Below are 18,827 nucleotides of genomic sequence, written 5' to 3'. Positions count from 1 at the left end.
TAAAATAATTTCTCTAATTCACCCCCCCCCCCTTAGTGCTCTTGATCCTAACAATTGATATCAAAGCGGGGTTAACTCTCAAACGGATTAAAACCCAAGAGAGATGGCATACGTCGGAAACCAAGAGAGCCATTCTATTACACGTTCAACCATGTTCAATAGGACGGACTACACCTATTGGAAGACCCGAATGAGGATTTTCCTTATTTCAATGGATTTTGAACTTTGGAATCTTGTCGAAAATGGATTTTCGAAGTCTTCTCTTCTAATGATTGATTGAAATGAATTGGAGAAGAAGACTTTCGCTCTTAATGCAAAGGCTATGAATGTCTTATTTTGTGCACTTGATAAAAATGAGTTTAATCGTGTTTTGATTTGTGAAACCATATTTGATATTTGGCATACACTCGAAGTGACTCACGAAGGCACAAGTAGAGTGAAAGAGACAAAAATCAACCTTTTGATACACTCTTTCGAACTTTTCCGAATGAAACCGAGCGAGACTATTGGTGACATGTACACCCGTTTCACGGATGTCGTCAATGGTCTAAAATGACACGGCAAAAGTTTTTTAGATTTTGAGCTAATAAATAAGATTCTAAGATCTCTTCCTAAGACTTGGGACCCTAAAGTCACTATTATTCAAGAGGCTAAAGATTTAAACAACTTCCCTCTTGAAGAACTAATCGGGTCATTAATGACCTATGAAATGACATGCAAGGCTCATGAAGAGCAAGAAGACATCCTTCCAAAGAATAGGAAGGATATGACACTTAGAACTTTAGATGACTACTTGAGAGAAAACTCAAGTGATGAGGACTGTGACGATGACTTGGCACTTCTAACAAGGAAATTTAAAAAATTCATTAAGAGAAACAAGTTTAAAAATGACACAAAAAATAAACTTAAACCCAAAAAGGACCAAGTTATTTGTTACGAGTGCAAAAAGTCGGGACACTACAAAAGTGATTGTCCCCAAGCCAAGAAGAGAACATCAAAGAAGAAGGCGTTCAAAGCAACGTGGGATGACTTGAGCGCGTCCGAAGAAGAGGAGTCCAACACCGAGCAAGTTGCTCATTACGTCTTAATGGCCATCGGAGAGGAGGTAACAAATTTAATTGATGCAGATTTATCATTTGATGAGTTATTAAATGCCTCCATGACTTATTTGATGAATGCAAGATTATTAGTAGAAAATATAAATTGCTAAAAAAGGAGCATGATAGTCTTACTTGTAATTTTGATAAGTTAAAAACTGAATATCATGATAGTTTAGGTTCTTGTATAAAATGCCATAATCTAGAAACTATCCAAAAGGAAAACTTGATACTTAAGGACACCTTGAAGAAATTCGAGGTTCGTAGCAAGTCTCTAAAAATGATCCTTACAAACAAGGGTCACGTTCCCAAAAGAAGTGGAATCGGATTTGTGAGAAATCCTCACCAAAATCCAACCACCTTCATAAAAGGCCCCATCCTATATGTTCAACACCAAAGCAAATGCAACTTTTGTTGTAAACATTGACACAAAACGCATTATTGTCCATTCAAGAAAATTAGTCCGAACAAATTAATTTGGATTCCTAAAGGAACCATGATAAACTCTATGCAACATGATAAACAATGTAGATCCGTTTTTGAGGCACCTAAAAGTAAATGGGTACCTAAAAATTATCCTGTCTTGTAGAGACGTAAACCATCCCAAGCTGGGAGCATGAAATAATATCCAGCTCTTTGGATACTCGATATTCATAACTCGATCCTTCGATTATCTTCCTGCTTCGATTATCTCTCCTTGAACGAAGCTATCTGCGTCACTCAAAACGCATATCAAATCATCAACACTATCGATTGGTTTCATCACACAAATCATGAACTTTTCATTATTTAACTATGTCACATTTTCGGTAATAAAATTTATAATTTGTAAGCATGAAACCTTGTGATCAAATCGATGCAATCCACACTAATTCCGAATGCTTCGCTCCACATATGTGAGTTTGGAATATTTATAACTCTAATTATTATTAAAATTTTCTTTCAGGCTAAGGAAATGCTAAAACACATTTATAAAAAAAAGAAAAAACAAAGGAATATTGTCACTCTTTGACAAGGCAGATGGAAAAATTAAAGAGCTTCATAAGATTTTGGATTTAAACATTCGATTGGATAGTGTCATTTTGTTTGCTTACACGCGGCTGAAGTGAATGATTAAAAATGTTGATTACAAAAAGGAAGTTAATACTGTGGCTGCTGGGATTCGAGCCCAAGTCTCCACGGCCACAACGTGGAATTCTAACCACTAAACTACAGCCACGATTTGTCCTATATGGTATCTTCGCATTAAAATTTTCTATTTCTAATAACTACCAATTTATCGCAGATAACCAAAAATTAAGAATATATAAAACTTGCATAGTTTACGTAAACAACATATTGCGTCCAACCATTGACTAAATGGGATCAGTCGACATAACAAGAATGGCGCCATCAAAGCACACGATAATGGATGTCCTACAGATATACCCTATTGCGATCGCATGGCTTTGCATCTCCTGCTCACAAATACATTGGACTGTGGCGCACCCGAAGAAGCTACCATGTCCAACGTCTCTCTTATGGACTGTTGAGGGAGCTCAGGCACACGCTTCTGTCACCATCCTTCAAGAACAAGACGAAGACGTTCCGTGATCGTCCCCCCAAAGTCATCATGTCCGCTCTGACAGCTCGAAGCCCCAACCGACGGAACCCATCGATCAGTTATTCCAACAAGACATTTATCAATCATTCAAGTATTTTTGATGTAATATATTTTATATATTTAAATCAATTTATCATATTTTGATATTATTTTTCTTCCTTTATCATCAAAATTTTGCATAAAGAAGAGGAACGGAAGATAAGGAGGGAATCCATTAAGAACCAAATTTGTGAAATGATTTGAACCAAGTCAAAATGAGTTTCATTAAATCATACCTTAAAAAAAAAAAAAAGAATTCATGAAAAGGATCAAAATATTCATGTGAAACCAAATCCTCGTTCTTACAAGTGATCCTCTCATACTTAAAAATTCATAAAAATTCTTTCATGAGAAGAGTAAGAAAGAATTTATAAAAAAAAAATCATCATATAAAGGGTAAAAGAAATTCCATGAATAAATCTTCGTAAATCAAATTCATTTCTCATTAAAAATTCATAAGAGTCAAATCCGTGAGAGACCATGCATTCGGAATGGACTAAACTTCACACTAATTTAAAAAATTTATCAATGAATGAGTGAAGGGACTAAGTGTATAAACACAATCATAAGTTTGTATGAAGTAAATTTGATACCAAGTGTTGAATCTCGGATTTTGATGATGACGTCAATTGTCATTTGTTATCTAATCCATATATTGAGATAAGTGTGCAGGATTAACTATGATGAAAGTAAGACATGCAGCAGGAGTTACGCCGGAGTCAAGACTATGATCACGTTGGGGTTTCGAGAGTTCGACGGAAGTCCGGACGGTCGTCGGAGGTTCTACGAGAACAAATCCGAGAAGTCTAAGAGCTTGCCAAAGAAGCTCGTCGGAACTCGCCAAGTGGATCATCGCAAGTCCAGGAGATTGCCGGAAGTCCGCCGGAGCATCGCCGAAGGTTCGTCGGATGTTCGCCGGAAGTTCGCCGGAAGCTCGCCGGAAGAAGCGATTGACGCACCGGAGCAAGTTGCAGTAAATGCCTTAAAAAATTCGTAGTTAGCACGATGATTAAGTTAGAAATGGGAGGTAATCCCATTAACTTAATCTTGGGGTAATTGGGCCCTTGATAGACCCAAGTTGGGCCGAATGGATCAGCCCATTCGGACCCAGATTACTTGGCTAGAGGTGGCACCGCCTAGGTCGGCGGTGGCACCGCCCAGGGCTCAATCTCCGAGCTCTGGCTGGGCAGTGCAACCACCTCTGATAGAGGTGCAACCGCCTGAGCTCGGTCTCCGAGCTCTAGCAGGAGGTGCAATCGCCCCTGACAGGAGGTAGCACCACCCAGAGGCTCAGTCTTCGAGCTCTACCAAGCGGTGCAACCGCCCCAGTCAGGCAGTGCAACCGCCAGATCCCGAAATTCCGGGAATTGACAGTTTTGAGCTCGGAATTCAAACTGGGTTGGGGCCTATAAATACCCCACCCTTTCAGCAATGATAGAGTAACCAAAAACCACCGAAATCCTGATCTTACTCTATGATTTTTAGAGCTCAAAAGTGTTGTATGAGTTAAAAGTTCTCCTTCCTCTTTTCTTCCAAGTTTTGATCTGTCAAGAGAGGAAAGAAAATTCTGTAAGGGTTGTCTCCTAAGCCTGTCAAAAGGAGTGAAACTATAAAAAGGGTGGTTGGCCTTCGCTTATTGAAGGAAGGCCTCTAATGGACGTCGGTGACCTCATCGGTGGAGGAAGCCAGAAGTGGATGTAGGTCAAGATTGACCAAACCACTCTAAAATTATGGTGCTCTCTGGTTTGCATTTACTTTGAGCATATTATCTTTACTGCGAACCTCCTCAATAGCTTACTGTCTTCTGCGCATTTACGATCATGTTTCAAAGTTCAGTATTTTTTGAATCGGTGTTTAGACGTAAATCAGTTTTATCGTATGAATATCATATTTCAGTTTGCGCTTACATTTTGATTTCCATCACAACTGCAAACAACCTTCATAGACTTGCTTTAACTGCATCTTGCTTGATCACAAGTTAAAGTGATTTACGAATCGGCTTTTCTACCGAAATCGCTCTTATCATACGAACACAGTTTTAATTGTCGAAAGTTTTCCGCTGCACTAATTCACCCCCCTCCCTCTTAGTGCTCTTGATCCTAACAATTGATATCAGAGCGAGGTTAACTCTTAAACAGATTAAAACCCAAGAGAGATGGCATACGCCGGAAACCAAGAGGGCCATTCTATTACATGTCCACCCATGTTCAATAGGATGGACTACACCTATTAGAAGACCCGAATGAGGATCTTCCTTATTTCAATGGATTTTAAACTTTGGAATCTTGTCGAAAATAGATTTTCGAAGTCTTCTCTTCCAATGATCGTTTGAAATGAATTGGAGAAGAAGACTTTCGCTCTTAATGCAAAGGCTATGAATGTCTTATTTTGTGCGCTTGATAAAAATGAGTTTAATCGTGTTTCGATTTGTGAAACTGTATTTGATATTTGGCATACACTCGAAGTGACTCACGAAGGCACAAGTAGAGTGAAAGAGTCAAAAATCAACCTTTTGATACACTCTTTCGAACTTTTCCGAATGAAACCGAGCGAGACTATTGGCGACATGTACACCCGTTTCACGGATGTCGTCAATGGTCTAAAAGGACTCGGCAAAAGTTTTTTGGATTTTTAGCTAGTAAATAAGATTCTAAGATCTCTTCTTAAGAATTGGGACCCTAAAGTCACTACTATTCAAGAGGCTAAAGATTTAATCAACTTCCCTCTTGAAGAACTAATCCGGTCATTAATGACCTATGAAATGACATGCAAGGCTCATGAAGAGCAAGAAGACATCCTTCCAAAGAATAGGAAGGATATGACACTTAGAACTTTAGATGACTACTTGAGAGAAAACTCTAAGTGATGAGGACTGTGACGATGACTTGGCACTTCTAACAAGGAAATTCAAAAAATTCATTAAAAGAAACAAGTTTAAAAATGACACAAAAAATAAACTTGAACCCAAAAAGGACCAAGTTATTTGCTACGAGTGCAAAAAGCCGGGACACTACAAAAGTGATTATCCCCAAGCCAAGAAGAGAACATCAAAGAAGAAGGCGTTCAAAGCAACGTGGGATGACTTGAGCGCGTCCGAAGAAGAGGAGTCCAACACCGAGCAAGTTGCTCATTACGTCTTAATGGCCATCGGAGAGGAGGTAACAAATTTAATTGATGCAGATTTATCATTTGATGAGTTATTAAATGCCTCCATGACTTATTTGATGAATGCAAGATTATTAGTAGAAAATATAAATTGCTAAAAAAGGAGCATGATAGTCTTACTTGTAATTTTGATAAGTTAAAAACTGAATATCATGATAGTTTAGGTTCTTGTATAAAATGCCATAATCTAGAAACTATCCAAAAGGAAAACTTGATACTTAAGGACACCTTGAAGAAATTCGAGGTTGGTAGCAAGTCTCTAAAAATGATCCTTACAAACAAGGGTCACGTTCCCAAAAGAAGTGGAATCGGATTTGTGAGAAATCCTCACCAAAATCCAACCACCTTCATAAAAGGCCCCATCCTATATGTTCAACACCAAAGCAAATGCAACTTTTGTTGTAAACATTGACACAAAACGCATTATTGTCCATTCAAGAAAATTAGTCCGAACAAATTAATTTGGATTCCTAAAGGAACCATGATAAACTCTATGCAACATGATAAACAATGTAGATCCGTTTTTGAGGCACCTAAAAGTAAATGGGTACCTAAAAATTATCCTGTCTTGTAGAGACGTAAACCATCCCAAGCTGGGAGCATGAAATAATATCCAGCTCTTTGGATACTCGATATTCATAACTCGATCCTTCGATTATCTTCCTGCTTCGATTATCTCTCCTTGAACGAAGCTATCTGCGTCACTCAAAACGCATATCAAATCATCAACACTATCGATTGGTTTCATCACTCAAATCTTGAACTTTTCATTATTTAACTACGTCACATTTTCGGTAATAAAATTTATAATTTGTGAGAAATCCTCACCAAAATCCAACCACCTTCATAAAAGGCCCCATCCTATATGTTCAACACCAAAGCAAATGCAACTTTTGTTGTAAACATTGACACAAAACGCATTATTGTCCATTCAAGAAAATTAGTCCGAACAAATTAATTTGGATTCCTAAAGGAACCATGATAAACTCTATGCAACATGATAAACAATGTAGATCCGTTTTTGAGGCACCTAAAAGTAAATGGGTACCTAAAAATTATCCTGTCTTGTAGAGACGTAAACCATCCCAAGCTGGGAGCATGAAATAATATCCAGCTCTTTGGATACTCGATATTCATAACTCGATCCTTCGATTATCTTCCTGCTTCGATTATCTCTCCTTGAACGAAGCTATCTGCGTCACTCAGAACGCATATCAAATCATCAACACTATCGATTGGTTTCATCACTCAAATCTTGAACTTTTCATTATTTAACTACGTCACATTTTCGGTAATAAAATTTATAATTTGTGAGAAATCCTCACCAAAATCCAACCACCTTCATAAAAGGCCCCATCCTATATGTTCAACACCAAAGCAAATGCAACTTTTGTTGTAAACATTGACACAAAACGCATTATTGTCCATTCAAGAAAATTAGTCCGAACAAATTAATTTGGATTCCTAAAGGAACCATGATAAACTCTATGCAACATGATAAACAATGTAGATCCGTTTTTGAGGCACCTAAAAGTAAATGGGTACCTAAAAATTATCCTGTCTTGTAGAGACGTAAACCATCCCAAGCTGGGAGCATGAAATAATATCCAGCTCTTTGGATACTCGATATTCATAACTCGATCCTTCGATTATCTTCCTGCTTCGATTATCTCTCCTTGAACGAAGCTATCTGCGTCACTCAAAACGCATATCAAATCATCAAAACTATCGATTGGTTTCATCACTCAAATCTTGAACTTTTCATTATTTAACTACGTCACATTTTCGGTAATAAAATTTATAATTTGTGAGAAATCCTCACCAAAATCCAACCACCTTCATAAAAGGCCCCATCCTATATGTTCAACACCAAAGCAAATGCAACTTTTGTTGTAAACATTGACACAAAACGCATTATTGTCCATTCAAGAAAATTAGTCCGAACAAATTAATTTGGATTCCTAAAGGAACCATGATAAACTCTATGCAACATGATAAACAATGTAGATCCGTTTTTGAGGCACCTAAAAGTAAATGGGTACCTAAAAATTATCCTGTCTTGTAGAGACGTAAACCATCCCAAGCTGGGAGCATGAAATAATATCCAGCTCTTTGGATACTCGATATTCATAACTCGATCCTTCGATTATCTTCCTGCTTCGATTATCTCTCCTTTAACGAAGCTATCTGCGTCACTCAAAACGCATATCAAATCATCAAAACTATCGATTGGTTTCATCACTCAAATCTTGAACTTTTCATTATTTAACTACGTCACATTTTCGGTAATAAAATTTATAATTTGTGAGAAATCCTCACCAAAATCCAACCACCTTCATAAAAGGCCCCATCCTATATGTTCAACACCAAAGCAAATGCAACTTTTGTTGTAAACATTGACACAAAACGCATTATTGTCCATTCAAGAAAATTAGTCCGAACAAATTAATTTGGATTCCTAAAGGAACCATGATAAACTCTATGCAACATGATAAACAATGTAGATCCGTTTTTGAGGCACCTAAAAGTAAATGGGTACCTAAAAATTATCCTGTCTTGTAGAGACGTAAACCATCCCAAGCTGGGAGCATGAAATAATATCCAGCTCTTTGGATACTCGATATTCATAACTCGATCCTTCGATTATCTTCCTGCTTCGATTATCTCTCCTTGAACGAAGCTATCTGCGTCACTCAAAACGCATATCAAATCATCAACACTATCGATTGGTTTCATCACTCAAATCTTGAACTTTTCATTATTTAACTACGTCACATTTTCGGTAATAAAATTTATAATTTGTGAGAAATCCTCACCAAAATCCAACCACCTTCATAAAAGGCCCCATCCTATATGTTCAACACCAAAGCAAATGCAACTTTTGTTGTAAACATTGACACAAAACGCATTATTGTCCATTCAAGAAAATTAGTCCGAACAAATTAATTTGGATTCCTAAAGGAACCATGATAAACTCTATGCAACATGATAAACAATGTAGATCCGTTTTTGAGGCACCTAAAAGTAAATGGGTACCTAAAAATTATCCTGTCTTGTAGAGACGTAAACCATCCCAAGCTGGGAGCATGAAATAATATCCAGCTCTTTGGATACTCGATATTCATAACTCGATCCTTCGATTATCTTCCTGCTTCGATTATCTCTCCTTGAACGAAGCTATCTGCGTCACTCAGAACGCATATCAAATCATCAACACTATCGATTGGTTTCATCACTCAAATCTTGAACTTTTCATTATTTAACTACGTCACATTTTCGGTAATAAAATTTATAATTTGTGAGAAATCCTCACCAAAATCCAACCACCTTCATAAAAGGCCCCATCCTATATGTTCAACACCAAAGCAAATGCAACTTTTGTTGTAAACATTGACACAAAACGCATTATTGTCCATTCAAGAAAATTAGTCCGAACAAATTAATTTGGATTCCTAAAGGAACCATGATAAACTCTATGCAACATGATAAACAATGTAGATCCGTTTTTGAGGCACCTAAAAGTAAATGGGTACCTAAAAATTATCCTGTCTTGTAGAGACGTAAACCATCCCAAGCTGGGAGCATGAAATAATATCCAGCTCTTTGGATACTCGATATTCATAACTCGATCCTTCGATTATCTTCCTGCTTCGATTATCTCTCCTTGAACGAAGCTATCTGCGTCACTCAAAACGCATATCAAATCATCAAAACTATCGATTGGTTTCATCACTCAAATCTTGAACTTTTCATTATTTAACTACGTCACATTTTCGGTAATAAAATTTATAATTTATGAGAAATCCTCACCAAAATCCAACCACCTTCATAAAAGGCCCCATCCTATATGTTCAACACCAAAGCAAATGCAACTTTTGTTGTAAACATTGACACAAAACGCATTATTGTCCATTCAAGAAAATTAGTCCGAACAAATTAATTTGGATTCCTAAAGGAACCATGATAAACTCTATGCAACATGATAAACAATGTAGATCCGTTTTTGAGGCACCTAAAAGTAAATGGGTACCTAAAAATTATCCTGTCTTGTAGAGACGTAAACCATCCCAAGCTGGGAGCATGAAATAATATCCAGCTCTTTGGATACTCGATATTCATAACTCGATCCTTCGATTATCTTCCTGCTTCGATTATCTCTCCTTGAACGAAGCTATCTGCGTCACTCAAAACGCATATCAAATCATCAAAACTATCGATTGGTTTCATCACTCAAATCTTGAACTTTTCATTATTTAACTACGTCACATTTTCGGTAATAAAATTTATAATTTGTGAGAAATCCTCACCAAAATCCAACCACCTTCATAAAAGGCCCCATCCTATATGTTCAACACCAAAGCAAATGCAACTTTTGTTGTAAACATTGACACAAAACGCATTATTGTCCATTCAAGAAAATTAGTCCGAACAAATTAATTTGGATTCCTAAAGGAACCATGATAAACTCTATGCAACATGATAAACAATGTAGATCCGTTTTTGAGGCACCTAAAAGTAAATGGGTACCTAAAAATTATCCTGTCTTGTAGAGACGTAAACCATCCCAAGCTGGGAGCATGAAATAATATCCAGCTCTTTGGATACTCGATATTCATAACTCGATCCTTCGATTATCTTCCTGCTTCGATTATCTCTCCTTGAACGAAGCTATCTGCGTCACTCAAAACGCATATCAAATCATCAACACTATCGATTGGTTTCATCACTCAAATCTTGAACTTTTCATTATTTAACTACGTCACATTTTCAGTAATAAAATTTATAATTTGTGAGAAATCCTCACCAAAATCCAACCACCTTCATAAAAGGCCCCATCCTATATGTTCAACACCAAAGCAAATGCAACTTTTGTTGTAAACATTGACACAAAACGCATTATTGTCCATTCAAGAAAATTAGTCCGAACAAAATAATTTGGATTCCTAAAGGAACCATGATAAACTCTATGCAACATGATAAACAATGTAGATCCGTTTTTGAGGCACCTAAAAGTAAATGGGTACGTAAAAATTATCCTGTCTTGTAGAGACGTAAACCATCCCAAGCTGGGAGCATGAAATAATATCCAGCTCTTTGGATACTCGATATTCATAACTCGATCCTTCGATTATCTTCCTGCTTCGATTATCTCTCCTTGATCGAAGCTACCTACGTCACTCAAAACGCATATCAAATCATCAACACTATCGATTGATTTTATTACTCAAATCTTGAACATTTCATTGTTTAACTACGTCACGTTTTCGGTAATAAAATTTACGATTTGTAAGCATGAAACCTCGTGATCAAATTGATGCAATCCACACTAATTCCGATTGCTTCGCTCCACATATATGAGTTTGGAATATTTATGACTCTATTTATTATTAAAATTTTCTTTCAGGCTAAGGAAATGCTAAAACACATTTATAAAAAAAAGAAAAAACAAAGGAATATTGTCACTCTTTGACAAGGCAGATGGAAAAATTAAAGAGCTTCATAAGATTTTGGATTTAAACATTCGATTGGATAGTGTCATTTTGTTTGCTTACACGCGGCTGAAGTGAATGATTAAAAATGTTGACTACAAAGAGGAAGTTAATCCTGTGGACCATGATAAACTCTATGCAACATGATAAACAATGTAGATCCGTTTTTGAGGCACCTAAAAGTAAATGGGTACCTAAAAATTATCCTGTCTTGTAGAGACGTAAACCATCCCAAGCTGGGAGCATGAAATAATATCCAGCTCTTTGGATACTCGATATTCATAACTCGATCCTTCGATTATCTTCCTGCTTCGATTATCTCTCCTTGAACGAAGCTATCTGCGTCACTCAAAACGCATATCAAATCATCAACACTATCGATTGGTTTCATCACTCAAATCTTGAACTTTTCATTATTTAACTACGTCACATTTTCAGTAATAAAATTTATAATTTGTGAGAAATCCTCACCAAAATCCAACCACCTTCATAAAAGGCCCCATCCTATATGTTCAACACCAAAGCAAATGCAACTTTTGTTGTAAACATTGACACAAAACGCATTATTGTCCATTCAAGAAAATTAGTCTGAACAAAATAATTTGGATTCCTAAAGGAACCATGATAAACTCTATGCAACATGATAAACAATGTAGATCCGTTTTTGAGGCACCTAAAAGTAAATGGGTACGTAAAAATTATCCTGTCTTGTAGAGACGTAAACCATCCCAAGCTGGGAGCATGAAATAATATCCAGCACTTTGGATACTCGATATTCATAACTCGATCCTTCGATTATCTTCCTGCTTCGATTATCTCTCCTTGATCGAAGCTACCTACGTCACTCAAAACGCATATCAAATCATCAACACTACCGATTGATTTTATTACTCAAATCTTGAACATTTCATTGTTTAACTACGTCACGTTTTCGGTAATAAAATTTACGATTTGTAAGCATGAAACCTCGTGATCAAATCGATGCAATCCACACTAATTCCGATTGCTTCGCTCCACATATATGAGTTTGGAATATTTATGACTCTATTTATTATTAAAATTTTCTTTCAGGCTAAGGAAATGCTAAAACACATTTATAAAAAAAAGAAAAAACAAAGGAATATTGTCACTCTTTGACAAGGCAGATGGAAAAATTAAAGAGCTTCATAAGATTTTGGATTTAAACATTCGATTGGATAGTGTCATTTTGTTTGCTTACACGCGGCTGAAGTGAATGATTAAAAATGTTGACTACAAAGAGGAAGTTAATCCTGTGGACCATGATAAACTCTATGCAACATGATAAACAATGTAGATCCGTTTTTGAGGCACCTAAAAGTAAATGGGTACCTAAAAATTATCCTGTCTTGTAGAGACGTAAACCATCCCAAGCTGGGAGCATGAAATAATATCCAGCTCTTTGGATACTCGATATTCATAACTCGATCCTTCGATTATCTTCCTGCTTCGATTATCTCTCCTTGAACGAAGCTATCTGCGTCACTCAAAACGCATATCAAATCATCAACACTATCGATTGGTTTCATCACTCAAATCTTGAACTTTTCATTATTTAACTACGTCACATTTTCAGTAATAAAATTTATAATTTGTGAGAAATCCTCACCAAAATCCAACCACCTTCATAAAAGGCCCCATCCTATATGTTCAACACCAAAGCAAATGCAACTTTTGTTGTAAACATTGACACAAAACGCATTATTGTCCATTCAAGAAAATTAGTCCGAACAAAATAATTTGGATTCCTAAAGGAACCATGATAAACTCTATGCAACATGATAAACAATGTAGATCCGTTTTTGAGGCACCTAAAAGTAAATGGGTACGTAAAAATTATCCTGTCTTGTAGAGACGTAAACCATCCCAAGCTGGGAGCATGAAATAATATCCAGCACTTTGGATACTCGATATTCATAACTCGATCCTTCGATTATCTTCCTGCTTCGATTATCTCTCCTTGATCGAAGCTACCTACGTCACTCAAAACGCATATCAAATCATCAACACTATCGATTGATTTTATTACTCAAATCTTGAACATTTCATTGTTTAACTACGTCACGTTTTCGGTAATAAAATTTACGATTTGTAAGCATGAAACCTCGTGATCAAATCGATGCAATCCACACTAATTCCGATTGCTTCGCTCCACATATATGAGTTTGGAATATTTATGACTCTATTTATTATTAAAATTTTCTTTCAGGCTAAGGAAATGCTAAAACACATTTATAAAAAAAAGAAAAAACAAAGGAATATTGTCACTCTTTGACAAGGCAGATGGAAAAATTAAAGAGCTTCATAAGATTTTGGATTTAAACATTCGATTGGATAGTGTCATTTTGTTTGCTTACACGCGGCTGAAGTGAATGATTAAAAATGTTGACTACAAAGAGGAAGTTAATCCTGTGGCTGCTGGGATTCGAGCCCAGGTCTCCACGGCCACAACGTGGAATTCTAACCACTAAACTACAGCCACGATTTGTTTTATTTGGTATCTTCGCATTAAAATTTTCTATTTCTAATAACTACCAATGTATCGCGGATAACCAAAAATTAAGAATATATAAAACTTACATACTTTACGTAAACAACATATTGCGTCCAACCATTGACTAAATGGGATCAGTCGACATAACAAGAATGGCACCATCAAAGCACACGATAATGCATGTCCTACAGAGATACCCTAATGCGATCGCATGGCTTTGCGTCTCCTGCTCATGAATACGTTGGACTGCGGCGCACCCAAAGAAGCTACCTTGTCCAACGTCTCTCTTATGGACCTGTTGAGGGAGCTCAGCCACATGCTTCTATCACCATCCTTCAAAAACAAGACGAAGACGTTCCGCGATCGTCCCCCCAAAGTCACCATGTCCGCTCTGACAGCTCGAAGCCCCAACCGGCGGAACCCATTGCTCAGTTATTCCAACAAGACATTTATCAAGCATTCAAGTATTTTTTATGCAATATATTTTATATATTTTCATCAATTTATCATATTTTGATATTATTTTTCTTCCTTTGTCATCAAAACTTTACATGAAGAAAAGGAATGGAAGATAAGGAGGGAATCCATTAAGAACCAAATTTGTGAAATGATTTGAACCAAGTTAAAATGAGTTTCATTAAATCATACTTCAATTAAGAAAAAAAAAAGATTCATGAAAATGATCAAAATATTCATGTGAAACCAAATCCTCGTTCTTACAAGTGATCCTCTCATACTTAAAAATTCATAAAAATTCTTTCATGAGAAGAGTAAGAAAGAATTCATAAAAAAAAACTATCATATAAAGGATAAAAGAAATTCCATGAATAAACCTTCGTAAATCAAATTCGTTTCTCATTAAAAATTCATAAGAGTCAAATCCGTGAGAGACCATTCATTCGGAATGGACTAAACTTCACACTAATTTAAAAAATTTTGTTAATGAATGAGTGAAGGGACTAAGTGTATAAACACAATCACTAAGTTTGTATGAAGTAAATTTGATGCCAAGTAGATTGATATTTCGGATTTCATGAAAGTCTTATTTAAAGAATCGAGAAAGTTCGAAAAAGATATACATCAAATTCATACATTCGGACAAATTAACATCCCTAACTCTCTTCTAATAAAATCAAATTATTCTTCACTTAAAGGTTTTGTAAAGATATCGACTAATTGATATTTTGTATCAATAAACTCTAAGATTACATCATGATTATCGACATGATCTCGTATAAAGTGATGCCTAATGTCAATATGTTTAGTTCGAGAGTGTTGAATAGAATTTTTCGATAAACATATTGCACTTGTGTTATCATATTTTATGGGAATGTTTTTAAGGTGAATCTTATAATCTTCTAATATATTATCCATCCATTCAACTTATGCATAACATACACTAGCCGCAATGTATTCGGCTTCGGTTGTAGATAGTGCAACCGAGTTTTATTTCTTGGAAGACCAAGAGACAAGTGCATTGCCTAAGAATTGACATGTTCCAGATGTGCTTTTTCTATCTAATCTACATCCAGCAAAATCCGCACAATCATAAGTAATCAATTCGAAGTTTTTGGATTTTGAATACCATAATCCTAGATTAGTGGTTCCTTTAAGATATCTAAGAATTCTTTTAACTACTTTAAAATGAGATATTTTAGGATTAGATTGAAACCTAGCATACAGTCTTACACTAAACATGATGTCCGGTCTAGTTGCGGGGAGGTCTACCTATCATACCCCTATAAGCATTTTGATCAAATCTTTCTCCACTTTCATCAATGTCTAACTTAGTGGAGGTACTCTTAGGAGTGTTGATAGCCTTTGAACTATCCATATTAAACCTTTTTAGCAAGTCTAAAGCATATTTTGTTTGACGAAAAAAAATACCATCACTGAGTTATTTGATTTGTAAGCCTAAAAAGAAAGTTAATTCATCAATTAAACTCATTTTAAATTCTTGGTTCATACTTTTGGCAAATGATTCGTATAAAGATTTATTAGTGGAACCAAAAATAATATCATTAATATAAATTTAAATAATAAAAAAATTATTTTTAAAATTTTTAATAAATAATGTAGTATCAACCTTGCCTTTAGAGAAATTATTTTGGATAAAAAATGAGCTAAGTTTCTCGTACCAAGCCCTTGGGACTTGTTTCAATCCATAGAGAACTTTAGTCAATTTAAACACATGATTAAGAATATTATCATTCTCAAATCCGGGAGTTTGTTCGACATAAACTTCTTCGAAAATAAAGCCATTAAGAAAAGTATTTTTAATATCCATTTGAAATAACTTAAAGTTATTACTACTAGCATAGGCAAGGAGCATCTTTATGGCTTCTAATCATGCCACAAGAGCGAAGGTTTCTTCATAGTCGATACCTTATTTTTGGTTGAAACCCTTAACCACTAATCCAGCCTTGTTTCTAACCACGATACCAAATTCATCTTACTTGTTTCTAAAGACTCATTTAGTACCAATAACTAAATGATTATTTGGCCTCGGAACAAGCTTTCATACCTCATTTCTCTCAAATTGATTCAACTCTTCTTGCATTACGATAACCCATGAATCAGCTTTCAATGCCTCGTCAATGCACTTAGGTTTAATTTGAAAAAAAAAAAGAGGCATTGGTATAAAAATTTCTAAGAGAAGAACGAGTGTGAACCCCTTTTGATGTGTCTCCTATGATCAACTCCTTAGGATGAGCATCTACATACTTCCATTCCTTGGGTAAGGATGTTTCGGAAAAATATGCATCCAAGTTACTATTTGGAGGAGAGGGTTCATTTAAATTCAAAGCATCAAAATCAAGATCATCATCAAGTTCGGAAACTTTATCAAAGACAACATGAATAGATTCTTCTATAACCAAAGTTCTTTTGCTAAAAATACGAAATACTTTAGAAATAGAAGAATAGCCAAAAAAAATTCCTTCATTAGATTTTGCATCAAACTTTCCTAAGGCATCTTTTTCATTCAAGATAAAACATTTACAACCAAAAACTTTAAAATATAAAACGTTGGATTTTTTATTGTTCTACAACTCATAAGGAGTTTTGGAAAGTAATGGTCTTACTATAACCTTATTCATGACATAACATGCTATATTTATGGCTTTAGCCCAAAAATATTTGGGTAGGCTATGTTCGTTTAGCATGGTTCTTGCCTTTTCTTGTAAGTTTCTATTTTTTCTTTCTACTACTCTATTTTATTACGGATTTCTTGGAATAGAAAAATTATTATTATATTCATTAGATTCACAAAAAATTTAGAAATCATGGTTTTGAAATTCTCCACCGTGATCACTCCGAATTGATGAAATCATAAAGCCTTTTTCATTTTGAACAAGTTTACAAAACTTTGAAAAACACCTAAAGCAATCATTTTTGTGTGCCAAGAAGTATGTCTAAGTGTATCTACTATAATCGTCCACAATTACAAAGGTGTATTTGCTACCTCCTAGGCTTGATGTATCAATTGGTCCAAACAAATCCATATGGATCAATTGCAATGGTCTAGAGGTCTTATTTGATTTTTTGGTTTGAAACTACCTTTTATTTATTTTCCTAGTTGACATGCATCATACACATTATCCATGACAAACTTAATGTTATGAATATCTCTAACAAGTTCTTTAAATAAGATTTGAGAGATTAATTTCATGCTAGCATGACCTAATCTCCTATGCCAAAGCCAAACATCATCATTCAAAATCAAAAAATATATTTTATTACAAAGATCATCAATGTCAATAGTGTACACATTATTTTGTTTTAGCGCAATCATAGAGGAGTTTTTGTGTGGTTGTTCAATAATGCAAACATTGGATTCAAATTTAATGACATATCCTTTATCACATAATTGACTAATGCTCAAGAGATTGTGCTTTAAACCATCAACCAACAATGCATCTTTGATCAACAAGTTAGATTTGTTACCTATGGTTCCTTTGCCAATGATTTTACCCTTGTTGTTGTCTCCGAAGGTGACATACCCTAGTGAGCTTAGAGAATTTAGATGGATTTCCGGTTATGTGCCTTAAGCATCCACTATCAAGATACTATCTCTTGCTCCTAGCTTGTGATGGTAAACATTTCTACAAAAAAAGGATGATTTTTAGGTACCCATTTGACCTTGGGTGCCTCAAAAATCGATCTACACACCTTATCATGTTGCATTGAGTCATTTGATATTCCTTTAGGAACCCAAATCAATCTATGTGAACTATATCTCTTAAATGAATAATTTGTATGCAACATGTCTGGGTTTACAAAAAAAGTTACATTTGGTGTGAGGTGATATATGTAGGGTAGGGTCTTTAACAAAGGTGGTTGGATTTTGGTGAGAGCTACTCACAAATCCGATTCTATCTCTTCTATTAACATGATCCTTATTGGCAAGGATTATATTCAAGGACTTGCTACCAACCTCAAACTTTTCTAAAGTTATTTTGAGTAACAAGTTTTCCTTTTTAAGTTTTTTTAATTCATCACATTTTGTGCAATGAGCTAAACTATCATTATGCTAAACGAATATAGCCAACCCAAATATTTTTGGGCTAAAGCCATAAATATGGCATGTTATGTCATGAATAAGGTTCTAGTAAGATCATTACTTTCCAAAACTCCTTATGAGTTGTAGAATAATAAAAAAATCTAATGTTTCATATTTTAAAGTTTTTGATTGTAAATGTTTTATCTTGAATGAAAAAGATGCCTTAGAAAAGTTTGATGTAAAATCTGATGAAGGAATTTTTTTTTTTGCTATTCTTCTATTTCTAAAGCATTTCGTATTTTTAGCAAAAAAACTTTGGTTATAGAAGAATTTATTCATATTGTCTTTGATAAAGTTTCCGAACTTAAGAAAAAAAAGTTTGATGATGATCTTGATTTTGATGCTTTGAATTTAAATGAAC

At 35.3% G+C, this 18,827-nt stretch overlaps 2 non-coding genes across 2 annotated transcripts; both read right to left on the bottom strand.

Annotated features, from left to right (window-relative positions):
* Positions 1–2,244: 2,244 nt before the first annotated feature.
* Positions 2,245–2,316, bottom strand: TRNAH-GUG (transfer RNA histidin (anticodon GUG)). The gene has a single exon. It is a non-coding gene; the product is annotated as a tRNA-His (tRNA).
* An 11,505-nt stretch (positions 2,317–13,821) lies between these two features.
* Positions 13,822–13,893, bottom strand: TRNAH-GUG (transfer RNA histidin (anticodon GUG)). The gene has a single exon. It is a non-coding gene; the product is annotated as a tRNA-His (tRNA).
* Positions 13,894–18,827: the final 4,934 nt, after the last annotated feature.

This window comes from Musa acuminata, chromosome BXJ1-3, assembly GCF_036884655.1.
Source record: "Musa acuminata AAA Group cultivar baxijiao chromosome BXJ1-3, Cavendish_Baxijiao_AAA, whole genome shotgun sequence".
NCBI lineage: Eukaryota > Viridiplantae > Streptophyta > Magnoliopsida > Zingiberales > Musaceae > Musa > Musa acuminata.
Note: the sequence above shows the minus strand (reverse complement) of the source record. Positions and strands in the feature narration are given on the sequence as shown.